Source organism: Microtus pennsylvanicus, chromosome 3, assembly GCF_037038515.1.
Source record: "Microtus pennsylvanicus isolate mMicPen1 chromosome 3, mMicPen1.hap1, whole genome shotgun sequence".
NCBI classification, from domain to species: Eukaryota; Metazoa; Chordata; class Mammalia; order Rodentia; family Cricetidae; genus Microtus; species Microtus pennsylvanicus.
This window is the reverse complement of record NC_134581.1, coordinates 59,776,423-59,799,009: the sequence shown is the minus strand read 5'-3', so window position 1 is coordinate 59,799,009 and position 22,587 is coordinate 59,776,423. Positions and strand designations below refer to the sequence as shown.

Here is a 22,587-nt window from a genome sequence, read left to right as displayed (position 1 = left end):
CATGGTTACCCTCTGATCTATCTGCCCAGAACTTTGACTCTATATTCTATTTTGGGAGAAGCAACCAGGCCATTCCATGCTGATTCCTTCTAGAAAGGAAATGACAGCAAAGGGACAATGAGAAGTCCCCCTCCCCCCTTCACCACCCATTTTTACATTTTAAAGCATAAGATCTTCAGGCAACAGAAAATTGCACAAGAGCTATAGCGTGTATGTAAATGTTAGCAGTGGGCTTGGATGAAGGAAAACCCTGATACAAACATCACTTGGGTAAATCAAACAGTATTAACTTACCTAGGGTAAACAGAAGCTACAAAGTGAGGACCAGAACAGACAGGAGCATCATTATCTGACTGAGACAGGCAACGGAACACCTCACACCTGTGTATGCCAAGGGTCTCCTCAGACCTTTGTGAGCCTCTGCACTGAAGCCCCCAGCCCTGCCAGCTTAGATGCTGAAGGTGAATACAGACAGTCCTGCCCTGGACTGAGTGTCGTTAATTTACCAAGGCAGGTCCTTCCAGGTTTAAACTATGAGCAGTTCTGCAGTGGGTCAGTGAGATGATGCGCCCAGGGCTCCTCACCTGAGCCAGGTATCCCTCTTCAGTCTGGGGACCAATATGAAAAACCCCGGGCTGCACTGTGGTCCAGTCCATTTACTGCAGAACAGGGCTCTTCCAACACGGTTGTCTCCGCCCCAGATCGGCCCGGTTTCCACACCTGGCCCAGCCCAGCACAGCCGCGGGCTAGAACAAAGTTAGTCACTCAGCTATCTCTAGAATCGTGCCAACAGGCACGTAGACAGGGAAGAGAATTCCACCGTAGGGTGGAAGTAATTGCAACAGAAGTCAGTTACTCATCAGCAAACACAAGGAAACGCAAGGCTTGTGCCACGTTAGCCCTTATCTCCCTTGTTCCCACAATGGGCTCGCCACACCCCAGAGAGGCCTGGCACCAGCACACCCTTCTAAGAGGCCAGAGCCCTGCCACAGAGAGACCTCCCTTCTGAGCTCCTGTCTGTCAGCGGCTAGTCTTGCCAGCACCCCATAACTCTACCCTGTAACCCTCTCCTCCCCACTTTCCCAGAATCCTTAACTGGCTCATACCTGCAGGCTGATGTCCTCTCTAAGATGTCAGGGTCCAATTCCGTGAGGCTCTCCTTCAAGGTCCTGGGTTCCAGCAACTTCCACTTGTTTCCTTTGTGTCCCCAAGCCCCAAGGAGGAAATGACCCTGCTGAGGACACATGGGTCAAGTCTGGGAGTAACTGTGCCTGTTTTTCCTGGCAAAGCTTTAAGTTGAAAGAGTCAGAGAAAGGTTTGGTGACGTGTCTGTCACCTTGTGTAATCACAGAGTGACTGTAGGGGTCTCAGAGCGTGTGAAAAGAACAGAGAAGGCTTGGCGGATCATTGACAGAGGCCATATGAGGCAAGAAGGTATCTCTGAGACATCCTCCTGTCTTGATGGTACTCAGGGCTCAGTAGATCCTCCCAGTGCCTGGAAGCTATGGTTTTTCATATATTCTTCAGTGCTCAAATATCATCCTAGGGAAGTAGAGGGTTCAGTCCCCCCAAAAACCAAAAGGAAGCTTTCTCGTACTGCTTCCTCTGCAGGAGAGTATAGTGATATTTTATTTATGTTTTAGTAATTAAAGTTTGCCTGAATCTCAGAAGGGCAAAAGCCACTAGAGGTCAGGCAGTGGTGGCAGACACCTGTAATCCCAGGGTTTAATCCCATACAGAGGCGGGGGGATCTCTGTGAGTTCAAGGTCACCCTCAGCTATGCGAGGTCAATGCTGAAACAAATCCAGGTGGTGGTGCCTCACCTTTAATTCCAGTACTAGGGAGTCACACACCTTTAATCCTAGCACTAGATTAGAGGGAATATAAAGTGAAAGGAGAGAGAGGCTTAGTCAGTTTAGGCTGTGGTTGCCCAGCCTTGGGAGGTAAGACTTCTCTAGTGACTTGGCTGCTTTGCTTTTCTGGGTTTTGGCTTGAACCCCAATATCTGTCACTGGTTTTTTATTATTTGTGCTACACTGGGACCCTAAAGAAGGTCAATGTGTTTGAGGATGTTAATGGAGGCACTTTGTTGTTGTTGTTGTTTTGAGATGGGTAGTCTCATGCAACCTGTGTTGGCCTTCCAGTTATCATATGTCCATACACCCAGAAGCCCTTCTTATACTTTTTATTTTGAAACAGAGCCTCACTAAGTTGCCTAAGCTGGCTCGAATTGATGATCCTGCTGTCTCAGCCTCCTGAGCATCTCGGACAACAACCTTTGCCACTGTAGGCCCAGCTGTTGTCTGTGTTTTGGAAACAGGAAGAAGCTGCATCCAGAGACCACTCCTGATCCTTCTGCCTCCACCACCCAAGGGCTGGAATTGCAGGCTGGAAATGGTCTTCACGTATGTGACCTTGTACACTGGGACTCACAGACACTTTCAACATGAACTTTTCTTTTCAAAACAAACTTTGGCAAGTTTTAGTGATATGCTGTGGCAGTAATTCTCAAGAACAGAATGTTCCTGTATGACAGTGTCCAGGAATCTATCAGGCAGAAAGAGCAGAGGCGGTTGGACAACTGTGACTCAAGGTTACTGTGGAGGCTGGCTGTGGATACAGGGTTTGAAGAACTGAGAAAACATCACTTAAATTTTGTCTAGAATTATAGAAGCTCTCCCTTCCCACCCCTAACCCCTGCCCAACAAAGCTATCAAGTCTGAAAAATAGAGAGTCCAAAGAGCAAAGCTGACGTGTGGGACAGGAGATACACAGGCAAGAGGCAAAACCATGAACATGAAGGTCACTAGTCTCACGGCCGGTGGAGCACTGGAGGGAGGAGCTAGGCAAATATACCCAGGGAACCTGATGTCTAAGAAAGCTCCACAAGCAGCCTGGGAGAACACGTGGCATTAGCAAAAGCGTGTCCACTATAAAGAGTAGGCTGAGGGCTCACTTCTTACCCTGCACAAAGGTGAAGCTATTTAGATTTCAGGTCTAAGTTCGAAAGGTGAAACTGTAAAACTGAACAGGTGAAATTGTTGAAAAATACTGTCACCATTTGGAAATGGCCAACCGTTGAGGGCCCTCAAAACCTTTATCCTCAGGGAGAAAAAGAAATGGGCACATTTGATGGCAAAAACATGAAAGATTTTGTCGCGTGAAGGTCTTCAAGGATGAAGGGAAGGCGGTGACAGATTGAGATAAAAGGTCAGGAAATAGCGAGATAATTGAGGCTGCTGACCGTGAACTCAAACTAGAGATTAGTGTTACCTGTGCGGGGAAAGCCTTTGTCCTAACGAGATTTACACGAATCACAAGTCTAGAGCTTGCTTTCGAATGTGTTGACCTCATGTATTTACACACTTTTGCAACAATATGAATATACTTAACACTATTGAGTGGCACATTTAAAGATGGTGAGCAAGGTAAATTTTATGTTCCTATTTTGTTTTTACCCAGACAAGAAAACAAAGCCAAGATAATTGACCAGTCAGTGCATAGGGTTATAACCAATTAAGGGCTGGGTTACCTCTGTCTTTTATCTATCTATGGTGGGACATATGGAGAGATGTCTGCCAAGTCTATTATGCAATAATATGCATTCAACTTTTATGTGGTTTGAAATCCTTTGAAACTAAATTTTGAAGATGATGGCATTAAAGTAACATACGGAATATATAAGGGACTCTTAAAAACTGATAACAAAAAAGATGAAGAATAGTATAAAAACAGGCAAACTAGATGAGCAGGAGATTCACAGAAGTGGGAGGGTGGATAGGGTACACATAGAGATGCTTCACACTCCTAAAAATCACAGGGAGGGAAAACCAAAGCCAAAACGAGAGGCCCATGTCACCTAGCAGGGTGACACACCTTGGGAAGCTGCATTTGCCAGGTTTGGGTGATGCCAAGGAGCCAGTACGCATGGTTGACAGTCCATTGTCACAGAAAGCAATGGGGCTTTCAAGTATAATGGAGTATACAGCTCACTAGGGCCTAGACTACCTCTCTTGACTAGCAAAGGGTCTCAGAGAGACACATGTACTAAGGTGACCATTATAACATCACTTGGTGTTCTGGTTAGTTTTATTATCAACTTCATACAATCCCAGGTCCCTGGAAAGAGGGAACCTCAATTGAGGAATTGCACAGATTAGTTTGGACTGTTGCCATGTTCGTGAGATTGACTTGACTGATGATTGACGTGTGTGCAGGTAGGGGGAGCTGTTCAGCGTGGGCAGCGCCATCCCTAGGCAGGTGGGCCTGGGCTCTATACGAGCAATCCAGACAGCATGATGGTAAGCAGCATTTCTCCATGGTTTCTGGTCCAGGTTCCTGCCCTTTCTTCCCCACGTTGCTTCTGCTCATGGTGTTTATCACACGAAGAGAAACTAAAGTGAAACACTTACTGTAGGGAGGATGAGAGATCATTGGCCTGCTTTCAGAAACAGGCAAATGAGGTGGACACCTGCTTCCTAGGATCTACTTCCACCCCAATAGCCTGCTTAGAATAGGAATGCAGAACTTCAGCAATAACCTAGTTAGAGGGACATGAGACAGCAGAATGAGGGGAACACGATGGGAGATTGCAGGACTTCAGACGGCTGGAATTCCTTTGAGTTGAGGAAAATAAAGGCAATTATATTTGCAAATATAATTGGTTGCATGTTTGAGTCTTTGAATAGAGATGAACTCCTGTTGTGTTATTCCCTGGGAACCAAATTAAAGCTAATGCTGAATCCTTAGGACGGGATCCATATTGGCGACCTAGGATGGGTCTAAAGGTTTGCATGATCTAGTAGGGCCAGACAGCCCGTGACTCAGCACTTGAGACAGTTATGCCCTGTATTTTAAGAAAGAAACATGAAAATTTATGCTTCTTTTCTCTTCTATTTTATTCTTTCATTTAAATTCCCATGTATCTCAGCTAGCCTCAGATTCACTTCGTAGTCAAGGGCAGCTTTGGGTTCCTGATCTTCCTGCCTCTACTCTCGAATGCTGGGTTTCTAGGTGTATGCACCTTCCCCATTTTATGTGATGCTGAGGATGGAACTTGGGGTTTCATGAATACTAGGCAAATGTCTGACCCACTGAGCAATAGCTCCAGCTTCTAGGCCAGTGGTTCTCAACCTTTCTAATGCTGTGACCCTTTAAAACAGTTCTCATGTTGTGGTGACCCCCAACCAGAAAATTATTTTCATTGCTATTTCATAACTGTACTTTTGCTAGTGTTATTAATTATAATATAAATATCTGTTTTCCAATGGTCTTAGGTGCCATCCGTGGGCTGGTGGTCTTAGGGTTTTATAAGAAAGCAGGCTGAGCAAGCCAGTAAGCAGCACCCCTCCATGGCCTCTGCATCAGTTCCTGTCTCCAGGTTCCTGCCCTGTTTGAGTTCTGGTCCTGACTTCTTCTATGAAGAACAGTGATGCGGAAGTGTGAGCCAAATGAACCCTTTCCTCCTCAATCTGCTTTGGTCATGGTGTTCCATCACAGCAAGAGTAAGACTGTAGTAGTTGCTCCACCATATTAAATATAATCCCTCCAACTAAAAACCTTAACATATCAGTTCTTTTTATTGGTTGTTCCTTATCTGGCTGAGAGTCTTAAATGCTGTAAAGTGAGGTGCTGTAACCGTACGTGAGAACCCAGAGAGGTTTTCTCTTCTGAGTGTCAAGGGGGGCGTGGTGGGTGTGGCATGCTAAATTTTTGCAGGGACAGAAGTTTGGCAAAGGACCACTCTAACAGCGGTGTGGTGTGTTTTCCAGGAGACCTCTCGACACCTCTGAGGTCAGGATGAAAGAGGAAGACCTGATTCAGGCTGAACGGCCTTAAATGCGACATCCTTTATCTCCTCTGCTTCTTTTAAAGAGGGGGCCATCCCCGACTCAGTTTATAGAAGAGAACACAGCGCTACTGGGGGATTACAACAGTTTTGCCAGGATCACACAGCACAGGGCTGTGTGGCTAGGTGATGGACAGGCTAGGATTGTAGTAATAAGAGCGGCGGCGGGGCTGCGTCCCCAACACCCCAGCCGCCTGCCCGGCTAGCTTTTGCCCCGAAATAATTACACAGACACTGTATTCATTTAAACACTGCTCTGGCCCATTCCTATCTAGCCTCTTCTAGGCTAATTCTCACATCCCGATCAACCCATCTCTAATAATCTGTGAGCACCGGTCTTACCGGGAAGATTCTAGCCTAAGTCCATCCTGGGTCGGAGCTGGGGCATGGCGTCTCTCTGAAGCGTCTGCTCCAGAGAGGAGAGCTGTGGAGTCTGAGCTCACTTCCTCTTCCTCCCGGCATTCTGTTCTGTTTACTCCACCTACCTATGTCCTAACCAATAAAATGGGCCAGGGCAGTTCCTTTATTAGCCAATGACCTTCCTCCATCATAGGATCCCAACCATGGTCACTTCCACTCCGTTGCCATTACTCACAAACAAAAATGGAAAAAACTCTGAATTTAGATCTGGTTCTGGAAGAACTCTAGCCAGTTTGAACTTATCTTAAAACCTATCCCGTCTTTCTTATGATGTGCTGACATAGACAGCCAGCAGCAGGAAGGGAAAACAAAACCAAAAACAAACCCAAACTCCACCATTCCAAATGAAACCTGTAAATATTGGGTCACTTAGATTATCATTCTGCTTGTGGACTTTGTTAATATCAGCTTTGAATCCCTGAAAGAAAGAAAATCCAAGTCCTTTGCAGCCACTGGAGGGCGGGAGGTTCAGCTAGAGGACTTGCAGGCTGGAGGTGCAGACTGGCTTCCTAGCCTTTAGGAGGCTGTGCCTTTTGAGCTTGGCTGCTTCTAAGCCTTCAAAATGTCTGGTCTGCAGGAAGGAAGAAGGCATGCGCAGCCGACCCTGGCTGAGGAGGCTGCATATTTAAACCCACAATCACCTAGAACGCCAAGGAGGGAGTTGGAGTAGCCTAACAAATGAGTCTCCTGAAACAAAATGTCAGGCGGTCTATTCTTCCTCTCCTTGGCTTCTCTTTCTCGATCGCCCGGCATCCGCCCCCACACACTTCAGTGTTGGCGTATTTAAACTTCAGGAGAGTTGCCAGGCAGGCGGGAAGAAGAAGTTAAATTAGATGGATTTCAAAGCTTTGGTTTTCAGACACTAATAAATTAGGCGGATGACAAGACGTTGGTGAGAACCGGTGAGGGGCCAGCTGGAGAGCCGTTCCTTTTGCCTGAGTCAGCCGTGACCTTGGCCGGGCTGGAAATCCTGCTAGGTGGGGAGGGAACTGCGAGGGCAGTGGGGGCGCACAGGCTGTAGTTTGAGTTCGACCCTATCTGGGGATGGGAAGGAGGAATCTGATCCAGAAGTAGATTCTGTGTAATTAGGGCCGACGGAACGCTGAGGCTGCCAGAGAGAAAGCTGGTTGCAGACAGCCCAGTTATGCAGGCGTGTTCCCGAAAACCCTGGTGGGCCCTATTAGGAGATAACAAGCCTGCAAGAGCTGTTAGTCTGTGGCTCATTTGGCTTGGCCTGGCGAGCAGCTGGATGATCGCTCGGTGCTCCTCGCTGCTTTTCCTCCCGAACAGGAAACCACTTGCGTGGTGTGGTTTTGGTGTTTTATAGGAAGGTGGTAAAGTCTCATAAAGAAAGTTCTAAATTGGAACGTTCTAAATTAGGGCTAAATTTTGGTGGCGAGTTCTATCTACCTTTTTATCTATATTCTGTTTATTTGTCGTATCTAGCTACCTACTTATCATTTATTTGTCTGTCTCTTCTGGTGTCTACCATCAAATTATGCAATAAACACTTCTGATACTTTGTGTGTGCATGTGAACCTATAGGTAAACGTGTGTGTGTGTGTGTGTGTGTGTGTACACGTGCGTACATATGTTCACTCATGTGACGGCTGGAGGTCAGTCTTGGGTATTGTTTCTCGGGATGGATCTGTCTTGCTTTTTGAGACAGGATCTCTTACTGAGACATGGGACTGGCCCCAAACCCTAAATGTCCTCTGTTGCTACGTACCTAGTACACATGCCACTATGCCTGACTCTTTTTTTTTTTATTTGTTTTTGTTCTTCAAGACAGGTTTTCTCTGTGTAGCCCTGGCTGTCCTGAAACTCACTTTGTAGACCAGGCTGGCCTTGAACTCACAGAGATCCGTTTGCCTCTGCCTCCTGGGTGCTAGCATTAAAGGCGTGTGCCACCATTGCCAGTCTATATGCCTGACTTTTCCAGGTGGGTGGTGGAGATCAAACTCTGGTCCACATGCTTTATAGACTAAGCTCTCTCCAGCACCTCAGCAAGTACCTCATACTCTCCTTATAAGGTGCAGGTCACAGGAAACCTAAAACAAGCTTCCTTCCCTCATGACATCAGGGACCGACCACTCAATCACCACCCTGAACTCATTAAAAGTAAACCCCATTTCCCAGAAGTTCTGATTTAGTAGCTACTATTCACTAAGCACTGACTTACTCATTGCTAAGTATGTAATATCTTGTCATCTTTATGGTACCCACTCTAATAGGAATGCTCATTCCCTTTATTTTACAAGAGAGGCTCATAAAAACAGAATCCTTCCCCATGTCTACTGGCTTTAGCAATAGGATTCTAATGCAGATTCATCTAGACTCAAAGCCAGCCCCCTTTCCAACATCTGTCCTTTCTACACTCCATGACTCCACTCTGGTCCCAAGGCCATCCCATCTCCCGGCAACACACCTAGCTAGTCTTGATGCCACATGCTCTAGCGTCCTACCCAAACTACATCTCAGGAGGGGCTTGGAATCCCTTGATTTGGCCTCAGAGTCTCCAAAATTTGGCTTCTGTTTGTTTGCTCAGCCTTTCTCATCCACTTCCCACATGCAAGGCCTCAGGGCCATCTGGTGGGCTCTCTGTCTTTGGAATGGCAAGCAGTTACCATGAAGGGCGTTTCTCTGCCTCTGCAATGGGTGGTTGTAATGTCAACCTGCCACAAATTAGGGTCACTTGGGTAGGGAGCCTCATTTGAAGACTTGCTCCGGATGCCTTGATTGATGTGGGAACACGCTCCTCGAGTGTGATGGCCCAGATAAGAGGGGACCCAGGCTGATTATTCAGCTTTCACTTGCTTAACCATCTTCTCTCTTGCTGCCAGTTGATTGCTGCTGCAGCTGTGGCTGCTGGCAGCGCTCTAACTGCTACATCCTACCCCTGATCTCAGAACCAGTCTTTCCAGCCTTCCATCATAACCCAGGATGGAAGCACCAAGACACTTTCAGGTTCAGCCCCAGATTGGAATGACTAAGGCGCCCATCATGATGAACTGAACAGCTACCAGATTCTCAGCCTCTCGGGTGTGAGATAACCTGTTACTGTTTTAACAAAAGCTGAATGAATGCATTCTACACACACACACACACACACACACACACACACACACACACACACACACACACAATCGGTTCTGTTCCTCCAGAGAACCCTGACAGCTACTTCCAAATGCTTGCCCATCCACCCACTCTGGATTCTATTCCCTTGTCTCCAAGGACTTCCTGCTGCCCTCCCTCATCGCCCACAGTCATCTCTTTGTTTTGCATTATTAACCACCTTCTCTTCCTTCTCTTTCTAAAGCATCCCTTAGGCAGGCAAAGTGCTCTGAGCCTCCGTCTTAGAAACCCCTCTTTGAGCCAGGTGGTGGTGGTACAACCCTTTAATTCCAACACTCAGGAAGCAGAGGCAGGTGGATCGCAGAGTTCGAGGCCAGCCTGATCTACAGAGCCAGTTCTAGGACAGACAGGGCTACACACCCCTCCTCCAGGCCATCTTTTGCTCTAGGTATAACATCATTTCTCTATTCCTCTACCAGAACTTCTCAAAGACTTTCTTCCAATGACCAGCTTTTGCTCTACCATCTAGATGCCCCGGGCATTTACAGAAAGTGCTCACATCAAGGTCCTGGATGCTTTCATACTGACCCTACAGGGCTTCCCTGCTCTTGCCCCAAATTTTCTGCAATGATTGACATTGCTGGCTACTCCTTTATTGGATAGAGATGGTCCCCAAGGTACAAAGGCTCAGCTCATAACAGTACAAAAACAATATGCATTCAATAGAAAATATACTTCAAATTTTACATTTTGATTATATACTATGATACTGTGTGTGTGCATGTTCATGTGTGTGCACGTGTATGTCTATGTATGTGTGTGTGTGTATGTGCTCATATGAAGGTCAGAGAACAACATTCAGTGTCCTTCCTCAGATGCCATCCACCTTTGCTTTTGAGACAGGGTCTCAACTGGCCTGAAACTTTCCTAGCAGGCTGAGCTGGCTGGCTGGCTAGCCCCAGGGATCACCTTGTCTCCATCTCTCCAGTGCTGGGATCACAGAACCAAGCACAGTGTCTGTTTTTACCAAAGTACTTGATGCTAGACAATGCAGAAAATGGTAGCTCTCAGTAATGAGAGGAAACAGCTCACTGTCCACAGTACATAGTGGCGCTAGCTTTTCTGGATGCAAATACTTGATAGATTATAGGAGATACTTGATCCTTCAAAATAGTCCACATTAGATAACTTTGCCAAACTGTACGCTAATGGACATGTTCTGAACATATTTAATGTAGTCTGGACTGAGCTACAATGCCTGGTTGATTATTGTATTAAAAGCTATTTTCAACCTACAATGGACTTACCACCATATTCACCTCCCTGCCGAGAAATATGCACCAGCCCTGAGGCTGGGTGAAGCTTCTAGGTCTCTCACCATTGCAAACAGCAGAATACCAGTTTGTAAGACAGAGAACTCCTGATGGACCTGCCTGAGCTCTGTGGAGCCCTGGAAGCTGGTCCACTAGGTCCCCCCCCCCCCAACCCTCTCCTTGCCCTCCTCTTCTTTGGCCTCTGACCTTGTCGTAAATGAAACTGTTATCCTTCTGGCTTCTGACTCACTTGAGGGCCAGTTGCCTATGAACGAATCTACCCGCGGTTTCTTGGGCAGAACAAGGTAGATAGGAAAGAGCTGGGTGCATGTCCAGACGTGGGAAAGGATGGAAATGCAGAGGAGCCAGCGCATCTGGCCTTGCTGAGGTGCCTCATAGAGCCCTGGAGAATGGAAACTCTGAGGCTGGGAGACTGGGACGGACTTCTGGCTCCAGGTCCGCATTATCCCTACCACAATCAATACCGACAGCCTAACAGGGCCCAGCATCAACCTCGTGACACTCGCACTCTAGGGGTCCCTGTTGATTCTCATCGAAGCCATTGCAGAAGACCACGATCTCATTCCTGACTGAACTCGCTGGTTATCACAGTTGACTTAGGGGGGCCTTCTGAAGGATGATCCTGCTGGGATGGAGCCGCGCCTACAGCAGAGCTGTGGGAGGGTAGGGGAACGGTCCCGTCCCCGCCTCCCTAGTGGAACTGGGGAGCCACAGCTGCGGTAGTTACCCTCTTCGGCGATGCTTCTTTCCTCGTACTCCAGCTTTCCATCTCCCTGGGCGGTGGACCCCTCACTGCTGCGGGGCCTCAGCGCTTGATCCCAAGCTGAAGGGTTGGTCTGACGCTGAGCGTGCAGGTTCAAGATGGTGGCTCCAGTCTTGGAAAGTAGGAAAGTCTCCCGTCAGGATACCTTTGCCTTCCTGACTGAGTTACCCCCATTTTTGGTTACCACAGTGTTCATTTCTAGTCTGGTGTCCAGTCCACCAGCTCTGGCTCAACCTGACGTTCACTCTTAACTGATTTTTTTTTCCTCAGTGGTGGGCAGAAACAACTCCCATTCTGACCCCATGTCAAGGGTGTCTAGCCAGGTAGGGCTGCCTCCCAAGTCCCCTCATCTGAGTATGTCCAAGGACTAAGAAGCTGCTGGGGGCAGCCTTGTAATTCTGTTTGAGGTTTGCACCCCAGCCTCGAGCCTTACCTGGTGGCAAGATGCATCCGTTGGAGAAAGCCTTCCAGTCCCCAAGTCTCCTGGGCCTTGTGTTCTTGTCCCTCCAACAGCCAGCACACCATCCTTGTGTCCCTTCTGAGGAACGTGCCACCAGCCAGCAGGCTGGGGGAAGCTTCTTGACCTCTCTCACGACTGCAGACAGCAGAGAATAGGTTTGTAAGCCAGATAATTCCTAATGGGCCTGCCTGAGCCCTGTGGAGCCCTGGAAGCTGGACCACTAGGTTCCTCCCCCGGAACCTTTCTCTCCTCCTCTTGCCAACCTCTCCCTTCCCTTCTTTGGCATCTGACTATGGTTTTCTTTGAAGGAAGAAATTATTTTGCCCCAGGAAACTCATTTATAGCAAAATAAGTGAAAGGTGCGGGCATCTGGCCCCACTTGGGGCTCATTTTTGGGTTATTGCTTTCGCATGCCTTCATCTGACTCTGCCAGGCTTGGAACCTCTCCCCGCCAGCATCACACCTGGTTTCGGCTGGAAAGGAAAGGATTTCAGCTTTTCATCTTCTGGGCCTCTTTGTTATTATTGGAGCCAAATTTTGGCCTGGGATCAGAGGGGGAGGAACGGGGCGGGGGGTAGATAGAGGGAGGCAGGGCTGGGAAACATAGAGCTGGAAAATGTCCCAGAGGTAGGAGAGAGAAAGGTCTTCTGTGGGTTTGAATAGCAGCTCCTCCTGAGCACAGAGCTCCCAGGCTGGCCAAGAGACCTGTGACCAACTAGAACCAGAACAGACAGACAGACAGACAGACACCACATTTATACACACACAGAACCACCCACAACCACACACCCATACAGCCATACACACACAATTGCACACACACCCACAATTGCACACACACAATTGCACACACACACACACACACACACACACACACACACACACACAGAGATCCTGTAGCCTGAGGGTTTTGTCAGTCAATTTCAGACCCATGAGAGAAGGCCTCCCTAAGCCCCATTTGATAAGAATTTCGAGTTCTTGGCTTAAGAGAGACATAGAAAAAAATGAAAATACAAAAGGAGGTTAAGCTCTGAAAACCATATGCTAGATTTTTGAGTAGGAAAGTTGCTTTTTGGAATAGTTTATGGGTTAGCAGTTAATATTTCCTTAAAAGCTGGCTTATTTCTATCCTGTATTTTTTTGAAAAAAAAAAACAACGTAGCTTTGAGAAAAACCAAATTACCCTTTAGCACGCCTAAGAGGATTTTGTCTATCTTGTGTTTCAGGATCTTTATGGTGTGCCTATCTAGTGAAACCATGTCCCATTAAAATACCAAGGGAGGCCTCCACAGTGGGATTCGAAGCTTATTTAAAATTAATTGCAGATTCATTTCGCTGCACAATCATTGAGGGCTTTTCCTTTTTCATTATTAATATGAAGAAATGGAATGAGGACTGCCAAAAGTCTGAGGAAAAAGTGGCTGATGTACGAGTTTCCCCAGGCACCAGACATCTGTCAGGCTGCATTCTTAGGCTGACCAGGCTCTGGCCTGCCTTTGATGACACTGGATCAGAGCTAAGCTGTGAGACCTCTCACTAGGTGCTCAGTGGGGCGTGTAGATTTCCTGTGCTCCCCCAGCTTTCCTCCAGAAGGGCATGGGGTGTGCGTGCGTGTGTGTGTGTGTGTGTGTGTGTGTGTGTGTGTGTGGTGTGGTGTGGTGTGTGTGTGTGTGTGTGTGTGGTGTGTGTGTGTGGTGTGTGTGTGTGTGTGTGTGGTGTGTGGTGTGTGTGTGTGTGTATGACTGAAGGCATCTATAACAAGAGGTGGTTGAAAGCAGAAACTGAAAGAAAGAGAGGCAGTCGGAGGTAGGATAGCTTAGTGGGGGAACAAGTGTTTAGTATGTGTGAGGCCCTGGGTTCAATCCCAAGCAACTAATAATGAAAGAGGGACTGGAAGGGGAAAGGGAAGAAAGAAGAAGGAAAAGAAGGGGAGGGAAGAAGACAGGAACAAACAAACAAAGCACCAATAGAGTACAGCTGATTGCCTCCTGGAAGCCAGGAAGCAGAGAAAGAAGAAATCAGGGCTAATGCATCTTCACTGAGAACACCCTAGAGGCTTCTTTCTTCCATCCAAGCCCTACTGTCCTACAGTTTGATGCCTCTCAATAATAGCATCATACCATGACTATATCAAGAGATAGTCCATCAAGGGCAAGAGAGTGGCTCCGCAGTTAAAAGCACTACCTGCTCTTGCAGAGGACCCACGTTTGGTTCCAAGCACCAGCATGGCGATTCACGACCATCTGTAGCTCTAGTTCTAGGAGATCCAACACCCTCTTGTGACCTCTGTGGGCACAGCATGGGTGTGGTGCGCACAGATACTTGCAGACAAACACTCACACGCATAAAACAGAACCAATGTTTATAAAAAGAGAAAAGCCATTAGTGAAGTTAAGATTCGGTCACCTCCCCAAAGACCATCATCTGGCCACCAACCTTCCAGTACTGAGCCTGTGGGGACATTGCACATCCATGGCATCTCAGCTCCAATCTTCTATTAAGAAAAGCTGAGACCCTAGGTAAGGGCCCTGACCATGCTAAGTCTGCATCCAGAGTATGAAATAGAGGCCTGGTAAGGGTTACAGTGACGGTGGCTCAATTGGTAAAAGTGCTTGCCTTATAAGCTTGAGTACCTGAGTTGGAGTCTCAGAGCCCACATAAAAACCTGGACACAGTGGTGCGCTCTTATAAATGCAGCACCTGGACAGCGTTGGGTGGATCCTTAGGGTTTAATGGACTCCCAGCCTACTTAGTGAGTTCCCACCCAATGTGAGATCCTGTCTTTGCATTGGATTTGTGTATATGCTTACCAAGGGCGTCACAGTTGGGCTTGTTGACTATGACATACCTTCACAGGAGGGAGAAGAAAGACATTTTTAGACCAGCTCCTCCTAGTCATTTCCAGGCAATGCTGCATTAATTGCACTTGGCCTTGGGAGTCTTGGAAGTGCTAATGGACATAGGCTGGGGTAGGCAAACAGAAGGAGGCTCCCTATATGTGGCCCCTGGGGAGTCATCATTCAGGCTGTGTGTAAAGCTGCCAGTACTTCTACTCGGGGACCACCCATGCTGCACTGTCTATAACCCCCACTCTCCGCTCATGCTTGTATAAGTGAGGCTAATCAATTCATTGTGTCTATAGAGTGATTTTAGGTGGAATTGAATTTTGGGTTGTCCTGGGGACCTTATAAAGACGGCGTAGTTGTAGGTTATATCTCTCTTGGGAAGGAATTCCCAAACAGAGCACCCATACACATATATGTGGTACACACACACCAGGAGAAAAAGGAGGCAGAAGCAGTGGTGGTGGTTGGATGGGCATCTGAGCTGCCTGCTGACCTCACAATAAGCAGCCTAGATGGGGTAAGGGCTTTTACCAAGTTCATGATACTGACTAGTTGGAGAAGAACCAGGATTAGGGCCCCCAGCTCCCTCTTTCTAGCCAGCTGTGCTCTGTTCCACACCGACCCTGCAGTGTTGTGACACCATTTCCGGAGAGGTGTGGAAAACATCTTACCCTAGATAGGAAATGGATAACAGACCAAAATATGGACCACACCTGTCTTTGTGGGTGTTCTGTTGCTGTGAAGAGACACCATGACCACAGTAACTCTTACGAAGAGAAGCACTGAACTGGGGCTTGCTTACAGTTCCAGAAGTTTAGTCCGTGGCTGTCATGGTGGGAAGCCTGGTGGCATGTAGGCAGACATGGTGCTCGAGAGTTGAGAGTTCTACATCTTGATCTATAGGCAGCAAGAAGAGAGAGATACTGGGCCTGACTTTAGCTTTTGAGACCCTCAAAGCCCACCTGTGGGGACACACATCCTCCAGGAAGGCCACATCTAGTCCAACAAGGCCACACCTCCTAATCCCTGTCACATAGCACCACTCCCTAATGTCCAAGCATTCAAATCTATGCTTCTGTGGAGGGCATTCCTGTTCAAGCAATCACAGCACCCAAGTCCAACAGAGTGAACAAGCGAGTTCTATTGGGGTTAATTACAGAAGCAGAAATTGCCCGAGGCCACCCACGATGAATGGCAGTTTACAAAAGCTGGAACCCTCAGGCACACTGCACGACATGCAGGCAGCTCAGCAGGTTGGACAGTGTCCTTTCTGGGTGCCTTGATTGGTCTGAGCCTCTTCCAAGCTTTGGGCCTTGTCTCTGTTTCTTCTGGAAACAAAGTGGTCTTTTCTATTTGGTGTCGGGGCTTGTCTCAGAGTCTCCTTTGCAGGTTGGCTCCTCAGGGGGTGACTCTTAGCAGTCTTCATTGTTTACTCTTGGGGAGGGAGAGCCAGTTTTAGGGATTTCCTGAAGGTCTTTAGGACCTGAAGCTGCTAGAAAGAGCTGAGGGGAAAGAACAGTCCATTTCCATGAAAGTCTTGGAGTCTAGATATGGTGGCCAGGCCCAGCCAGCCAAGATCATGCCCAAGTGTTTTGTTAGAGACTGGTATTGTTCTAAGTCAAAAAGTCAAACGTGTGTCACTGGCCAAGGTGACTCTAAGGGCTGTATTAGATGCTTTTCTTGTCCTTAAGTCTAAATACCTGATGAGAAAGAACTCACATCTTTGCAGGACAGGAAGCAGACGAAGGACCAGAAGAGAGGCAGACAGTTACAGACCTCAGCGCCCATCCCAGAGTGGCCCGCTTCCTTCATTACAACTCTCCCTCCTAAAGGTCCCATTCCTTTCAAATCCTAGTGCCACCAGCTGGGGACCAAGTGTTCAAACACATGAATCGTTGGAACATTCCACATTCTAGCTACAACAGGGTCTTGTCTCATGAGCATCTATCTTGTTTGGTCTTCCCACTTCTGGGGGGGCTGTACTATCACATCTCCACTTGCAGGGGCGACCATGGGAGTGACATGAAAGCACCCACTCCTTCAACCCACCTGAGGAACCACAGTGGCGCTTCAGTTACCTGAGTACCAATATCAGTTTGGATCCCATGTTCAGAATGCCTTGAAATGTCCGGTGTTCTCCTTCAGCGAGGTCACCATAGTAACCTGCCACAGGATCCTTTGGGAAGGGGTCAGAAAGTGGTTGATGATGTCTACTTGGGATGGTTTCATGGGGTCCCTCATCCAAGGGAGGCTGGCCTCTTCTTCAAACATGGGCCCCAGATCTGTGAGCTCATCCAGTATTGGAAGTCAGATGCAGAGTTGTCGTTTTCCCCCAGTGCAGCTGACACCAGCTTCCGTTAGCTCTCAGTGAGTTTATTAGGGGGAGTTATGTAAGTGAAATCACACTCGTCAGCCGTCAGTTGTGCCCCATCAGAACAGCATGGCCAGCTGGCAATCACCGAGATCCCTGTTGGTCAGGCAGCCTGATTGCCACTCCAGCCCACTGCCTATTATAATAATCACGTCCGTCTCACTGTGGCTGATTAATGTTGTCCTCGCATCAGCCTTTCTGGGATCCCCATCATCCCCTCTCAGGATCCTGGGAGCCCTAGGTTACTGGCAGCATCTGCTACTCTCCATATTGTCTTATAGAGAACAGAGACTACCACTGAGCTTCAAAAGGACACTAGTGGTCCCTCCTTCAAGGCCATGTTTATTGTTTCATAGTGGGTGATGCCATGAGTTATCTCCCTGGGGAGATGTAAACTGCTCCTGCTTCTTCCTTGTAAAGTGCCAGTGACAAACCAAAGTTAACCCTGGGGACCAGTGAACTTAGTGGACATATCACAGAGCATGGATGACCTTAGGAGGCCACACTAAAAAATCTTCACCCAAGTCAGGTGGTAGTGGCATACACCTTTAATCCCAACACTCGGGAAGCAGAGGCAGGTGGATCTCTGAGTTCAAGACCAGCCTGATCTACAGAGCAAGTTCCAGGATGGTTGGAGCTACACAGAGAAACCCTCTGTGTTGGGGAGAACTACCTCCCCCCAACAAAAGTCTTCACCCAACATGGACTATAGCTGCACATAGCTCCCTTCCCCTAATTTTCTTCAGCCTATATATTCTAGCACCTCCCCAAGACTCCAGTTTTTAGGGCAAAATTGCACACAAATAGCTGGAAGTGGTAGCTGGATACTTGACTGAGGGTCCCATAATCTTCCAGCAGCCTCCTTCTCTGAGAGAATGTCAGCACCCAGGGACCCTATCACCATTGAAGCTGGTGAAGATGGCAGCTACTTTGTTTGAAGAAGGTGTTCTACAGTGGACTCTGGTCACTTTGATGGGTCAATGCAAAAGCACAACGCTCACCTCAAAGTGTATGGGAAGAGTCCATTCTGGGGACAAATATGAGTCACCAGGACCGAGGAACATAGACTTAGACTACTCCACGTTCCCTGATCAGGCTTGGGAACACTTTGATGAAGTTTTTATTGTACCAGAGAAAAGACAGCTGTAAATCAAGGCCTGTCTCCAATACGTTGCTGGAAACACCGAAGAGTTTGGTGAAAGCATAGCACAGAGCCTCTGCTTAGGCCTCAGAGGCTATGTGATGACATTTTCAGCTCTTTGGTTGCTAGAAACTAGGATTTTGTTAATTTAATACATCCCAAAAAGTTCTGATCTGTTAGTCCCAGGGTGTTAGGTCTGACCCAGAAGTGGCCAAGAAAGTTACTTAGGGGACTAAAGATCACCCAGAATAATCGTACTTAGTCTCTGGCCCTCACCTCGCCATAGTCATTGAAGTTCTCATCGCAGGAGGTGCAGTAAAAGGAGCTTTTCCTTTCTGAAAACTTTTGCTCCCAGAAGGAACAAAAGCTCCAGGCTTTCATAGACCATCGCCACTCTTGCCTTCCCTCCTTCCTCAATATAACATCAAACACACTTCAACATCGCCACTCCCCAGTTTCCAGGTCTTCATTAGGTGTGGGCTGGAGGAGGCCCTCAGTAGCAGCATAGCTCCAAAACCCTTACCGCCTATGACCCTGAGGTTAGGCTGTGCTCTCCCATCAACACGTACAGGAGATGATCAACCTCATTTTGTCAACTACCCTAATCCTAAACTCTCCAGATCCAGTCCCCACTGCCTCGTGGCTCTGGCAGTGCTTCCCAGGCTGTGAAGCTGTTCCTTTGGGGCATAAGCTTCTGCTTTCTAGATGATGGGTTGGGACGAGACTAGATAGACTGCCCGGGATGCATCTAACCCTGGCTCTTGGCACAAGACAACAGTCACGGTGAGGGAAGACCTGGAGGTGGTCAAACATCATTTTGGAGGTTTCGTATGCTTCCCAGGAACAAGGAGGCTGGTTGTTTTTCACATAGAAGAGGGACTTCCTCTTGAAGTTGATGATTCAGGACATCTAGTGGCCAAAATTCCCACTTTCTCCCCTAAATGTTCCTCTTCCAGCCTTCAGGGTCCTGCTGTTTCTCTACAAAGACTCGGGCTTTGATCTGGAAGCTTTGTCTTCATTTCCAGTTAGATCCAGAGTTTGAGTTTTAGCCCAGTATCTTTGTAGATATGAGCAAGAAGGTCCCGCCAATGCTGCCCACAGGCCCTCTGCTTTCCACAGCGATTTCTTTTTTTTGATTTTTTTTCGAGACAGGGTTTCTCTGTAGTTTTTGGTGCCTGTCCTGGAACTAGCTCTTGTAGACCAGGCTGGCCTCGAACTCACAGAGATCAGCCTGCCTCAGCCTCCCAAGTGCTGGGATTAAAGGCGTGCGCCACCACCGCCCGGCCCACAGGGATTTCTGAGTTGGTTGCAAGTCAATGGAGCCTATCAATTTCTTCTCTTTTTCTTTGCTAAAAAGAGACTATTTTTAGAGCAGTTTTAGTATTACGGGAAACTGAACAGAAAGCACAGGGAGTCCTCAGCTTCTCCATACCCCCATGTAAAGCCGCCTTCACTGCCAGCATCCCTGCCACAAGGTTCCTCTATTGTGATCCATAAACCTACACTAACAATGTTATTGTCAACTGAAGTAAGTGCATACTTACAACAAAGTCACTGCACATCCCATGCATTTTTTTTTTTTGACTGGATGTGAGATTTGTTACTGAACATGTATTGGTAGGGTACAGGAGAGCACCATGAAAGCCCTCAGGAGTGTAGGGCTCGCCACTTGTCCAGGGGACCACGATTAGGAATATATTTGACCCCACAGCCATCAGGAATGAGTCACTTCTCAGCAACCATGTCTTCAAATTCATCTGCATTAAACTTAGTAAAGCCCCATTTCTTTGAGATGTGGATCTTCTGGCGGCAAGGGAATTTGAACTTGGCTCTACGAAGAGCCTCAATCACATGTTCATTATTCTGCAGCTTAGTGCGGATGGACATGATGGCCTAGCCAATGTGAACCCTGGCCACTGTGCCCTGGGGCTTCCCAAAGGCACCACGCATGCCTGTCTGGAGCCTGTCAGCCCCAGCACAGGACAACATCTTGTTGATTCGGATGACATGAAAGGGGTGAAGCCTGACTCGAATATGAAAGCCATCCTTGCCACAACTCTTTACCATGTATTTGTTGGCACAAATACGGGCAGCCTCCAGAGCTTCAGAAGAGAGTTGTTCCTATTCATCTGACACCATGTGGCCACAAAGCGGGAATTCATCAACTTTTGCCTTCTTCCGTCCCAAGTCAAAGATGCAGATTTTAGCATCCGGGACACCTCTGCAGAAGCGAGACTTTGGATAAGGCTTGTTCTTACAATACCGGTAACACCGGGCGGGGCCGCGACCCATGATGACAATAGGACCGTCGGTAGTGCGCCAGAGGAAAAGACCATCCCATGCATTTTTGACAAATATAACGGCATGTTTTCTCCACTGTTTTTCATGCTCGGTTATGTTACTGTCCCCTGCCGATCCTTTACTATCTGCATGTGGACCCCTGGCAACTGCTGACCTCTTTACTGTCCCTATCGTTTTGCCTTTTCCAGAATATTAAATTGCGTTGTACATTGCTTAACAACCAATGTATTCTGAGAAACGCAGTGGCAGCCATTGCCTTTGTGCAAATATCATGGGGCGTCCTTGTGCAAACCTAGACGGGGGAGATCAATTATGCAACATGGTTTCTTTGATGCCATCGAGAGACTTGGTAAACAAGACCAGAGAGAGACGCTGATAGAGAAACAAAGGACGCTGCTGGACGGAACACTCTAGCAGAAGTAATACCCTAGTAACAATGAGTATGACAATTACATAAATCAGTGACAGTCATTATCAGTAGTAGGCATTACATATTACACACAGCTGTCCATATGACTTGTTGCAACAGGTTTGCCTACACGAGCATCACTACAAATACACAGTACTTCTCTAAGGCATCAAACTGGCTGAGAGTCACTAAGGAATAGGAATTTTCAGGTCCACTACAATCTTTTGAGACCACCATCATACACTGGGTCCGTCATGGGCTGATCTGTTGGAATCATACACTATGTAGACTTTTCAGACTGCCTTTTTCTACTTAATAATATATGTTTAAAGTTCCTCCGTGTCTTTTTAGGACCCAGTGTGTTTATTTTTGTGATACTGAATTATAGTCGCTGTCTGATGTGCCTGTTTATTTGTTTTGTCTCTTGGTTGAATTTAAGGATTTGGGCTGCTACGAATGTCTGTGTTTTCAGTAGAAATGAGATTGTATCTCACTTGACTCAATACCAAGGAATATGATAAAAGATCACATGGCTAAGAATATATCAACTTTTGTCAAACAAGACTAAACTGTCTTGCAAAGTTTTGTCTTGCAAAGTTGCTGTATTGTTTATTAGTCACCCCACCAGGCATGAGTGAGCGTTCCCATCTCTCCACCGCCTTGCCAGCATTTGGTGGTGTCTGTACTACAGGGGTTTGCCATTAGTTAGGTGTGTAGTGACAGGTTGGTGTTATAATTCGCACACCTTACAGAAACAATACAAAGGGGAAAGGCGTGTCTTACTTCAGAAGTCTTGGTACCAGGTCACTTGGTTCCACTGTTCCGGCTTGTGATGGAGTAGAGTACCATGGTGGGGATATGGTGGGCAGAGCTGCTCACCTCGTGATAGAGAGGAAGGATACATCCTTCAGAATGCCGAGACTTCCTCCCTCCCTCCAGGCAGGCCATGCCTACAATAACACAGTCCGTTGATTAGCATGCCTCAATGGGTTGAGCTGTGGATGAAGTTAGAGCCTATCGATCCGACATTCACGGAAGCCCATCACCAGGCAGTCAAGTCTTTAACACTGAAGCCTCCAGGAAACCATAGGAAGATGCAGCAATTCTAAACTGATAGGAACTTTAAAAAGTAGCTTAAAACAGGAATGAAAACTGGGTATGGTGGCTAAAAATCTTAGTTCTCAGCATGCTGAGGCAGGGGGATGGCCATGAGTTTGAAGCTAGCCTGAGGTACATAATGAGTTCTATGATCATCTAAAGTGAGATGCTGTCCCAAACAAAAACAAAATAAGATGTAAAAATGGATAGGATCTTAAGAATAAACCAGCAAATTCATGATCAAAATAGATTTTTATATCCTGTTAACTGAATCATACAGTTACATCAATAGTAAAGATATATAACATTTGAGTAATACAAAGAGGAAATTCAGCCTAACAGACACAACACACATTCTTTGCAAACATATCCCCATGGAACAGTTATGAAAATTGATTATGAGAAAGGCCTAAAATTTTTTTTAAAGATATTTATGATTGGGCCACATATCAGATCATAATCCAACTAGGCTAAAAGCCCATATCCGCAATGACAAGAAATCACCCCACACCTTATTTTGG

General features: G+C 47.2%; 1 long non-coding RNA gene and 1 pseudogene across 1 annotated transcript; both read right to left on the bottom strand.

Annotated features, from left to right (window-relative positions):
• Positions 1-349: 349 nt before the first annotated feature.
• LOC142847027 (uncharacterized) lies at positions 350-1,119 on the bottom strand. Its single transcript, XR_012910116.1, has 3 exons — positions 1,107-1,119; positions 585-746; positions 350-381 (listed from the first exon to the last, which is right to left on the bottom strand). It is a non-coding gene; the product is annotated as an uncharacterized LOC142847027 (long non-coding RNA).
• Positions 1,120-19,834: 18,715 nt separating this feature from the next.
• On the bottom strand, positions 19,835-20,567 carry LOC142847026 (large ribosomal subunit protein uL16-like; annotated as a pseudogene).
• Between the last annotated feature and the right edge of the window lie 2,020 nt (positions 20,568-22,587).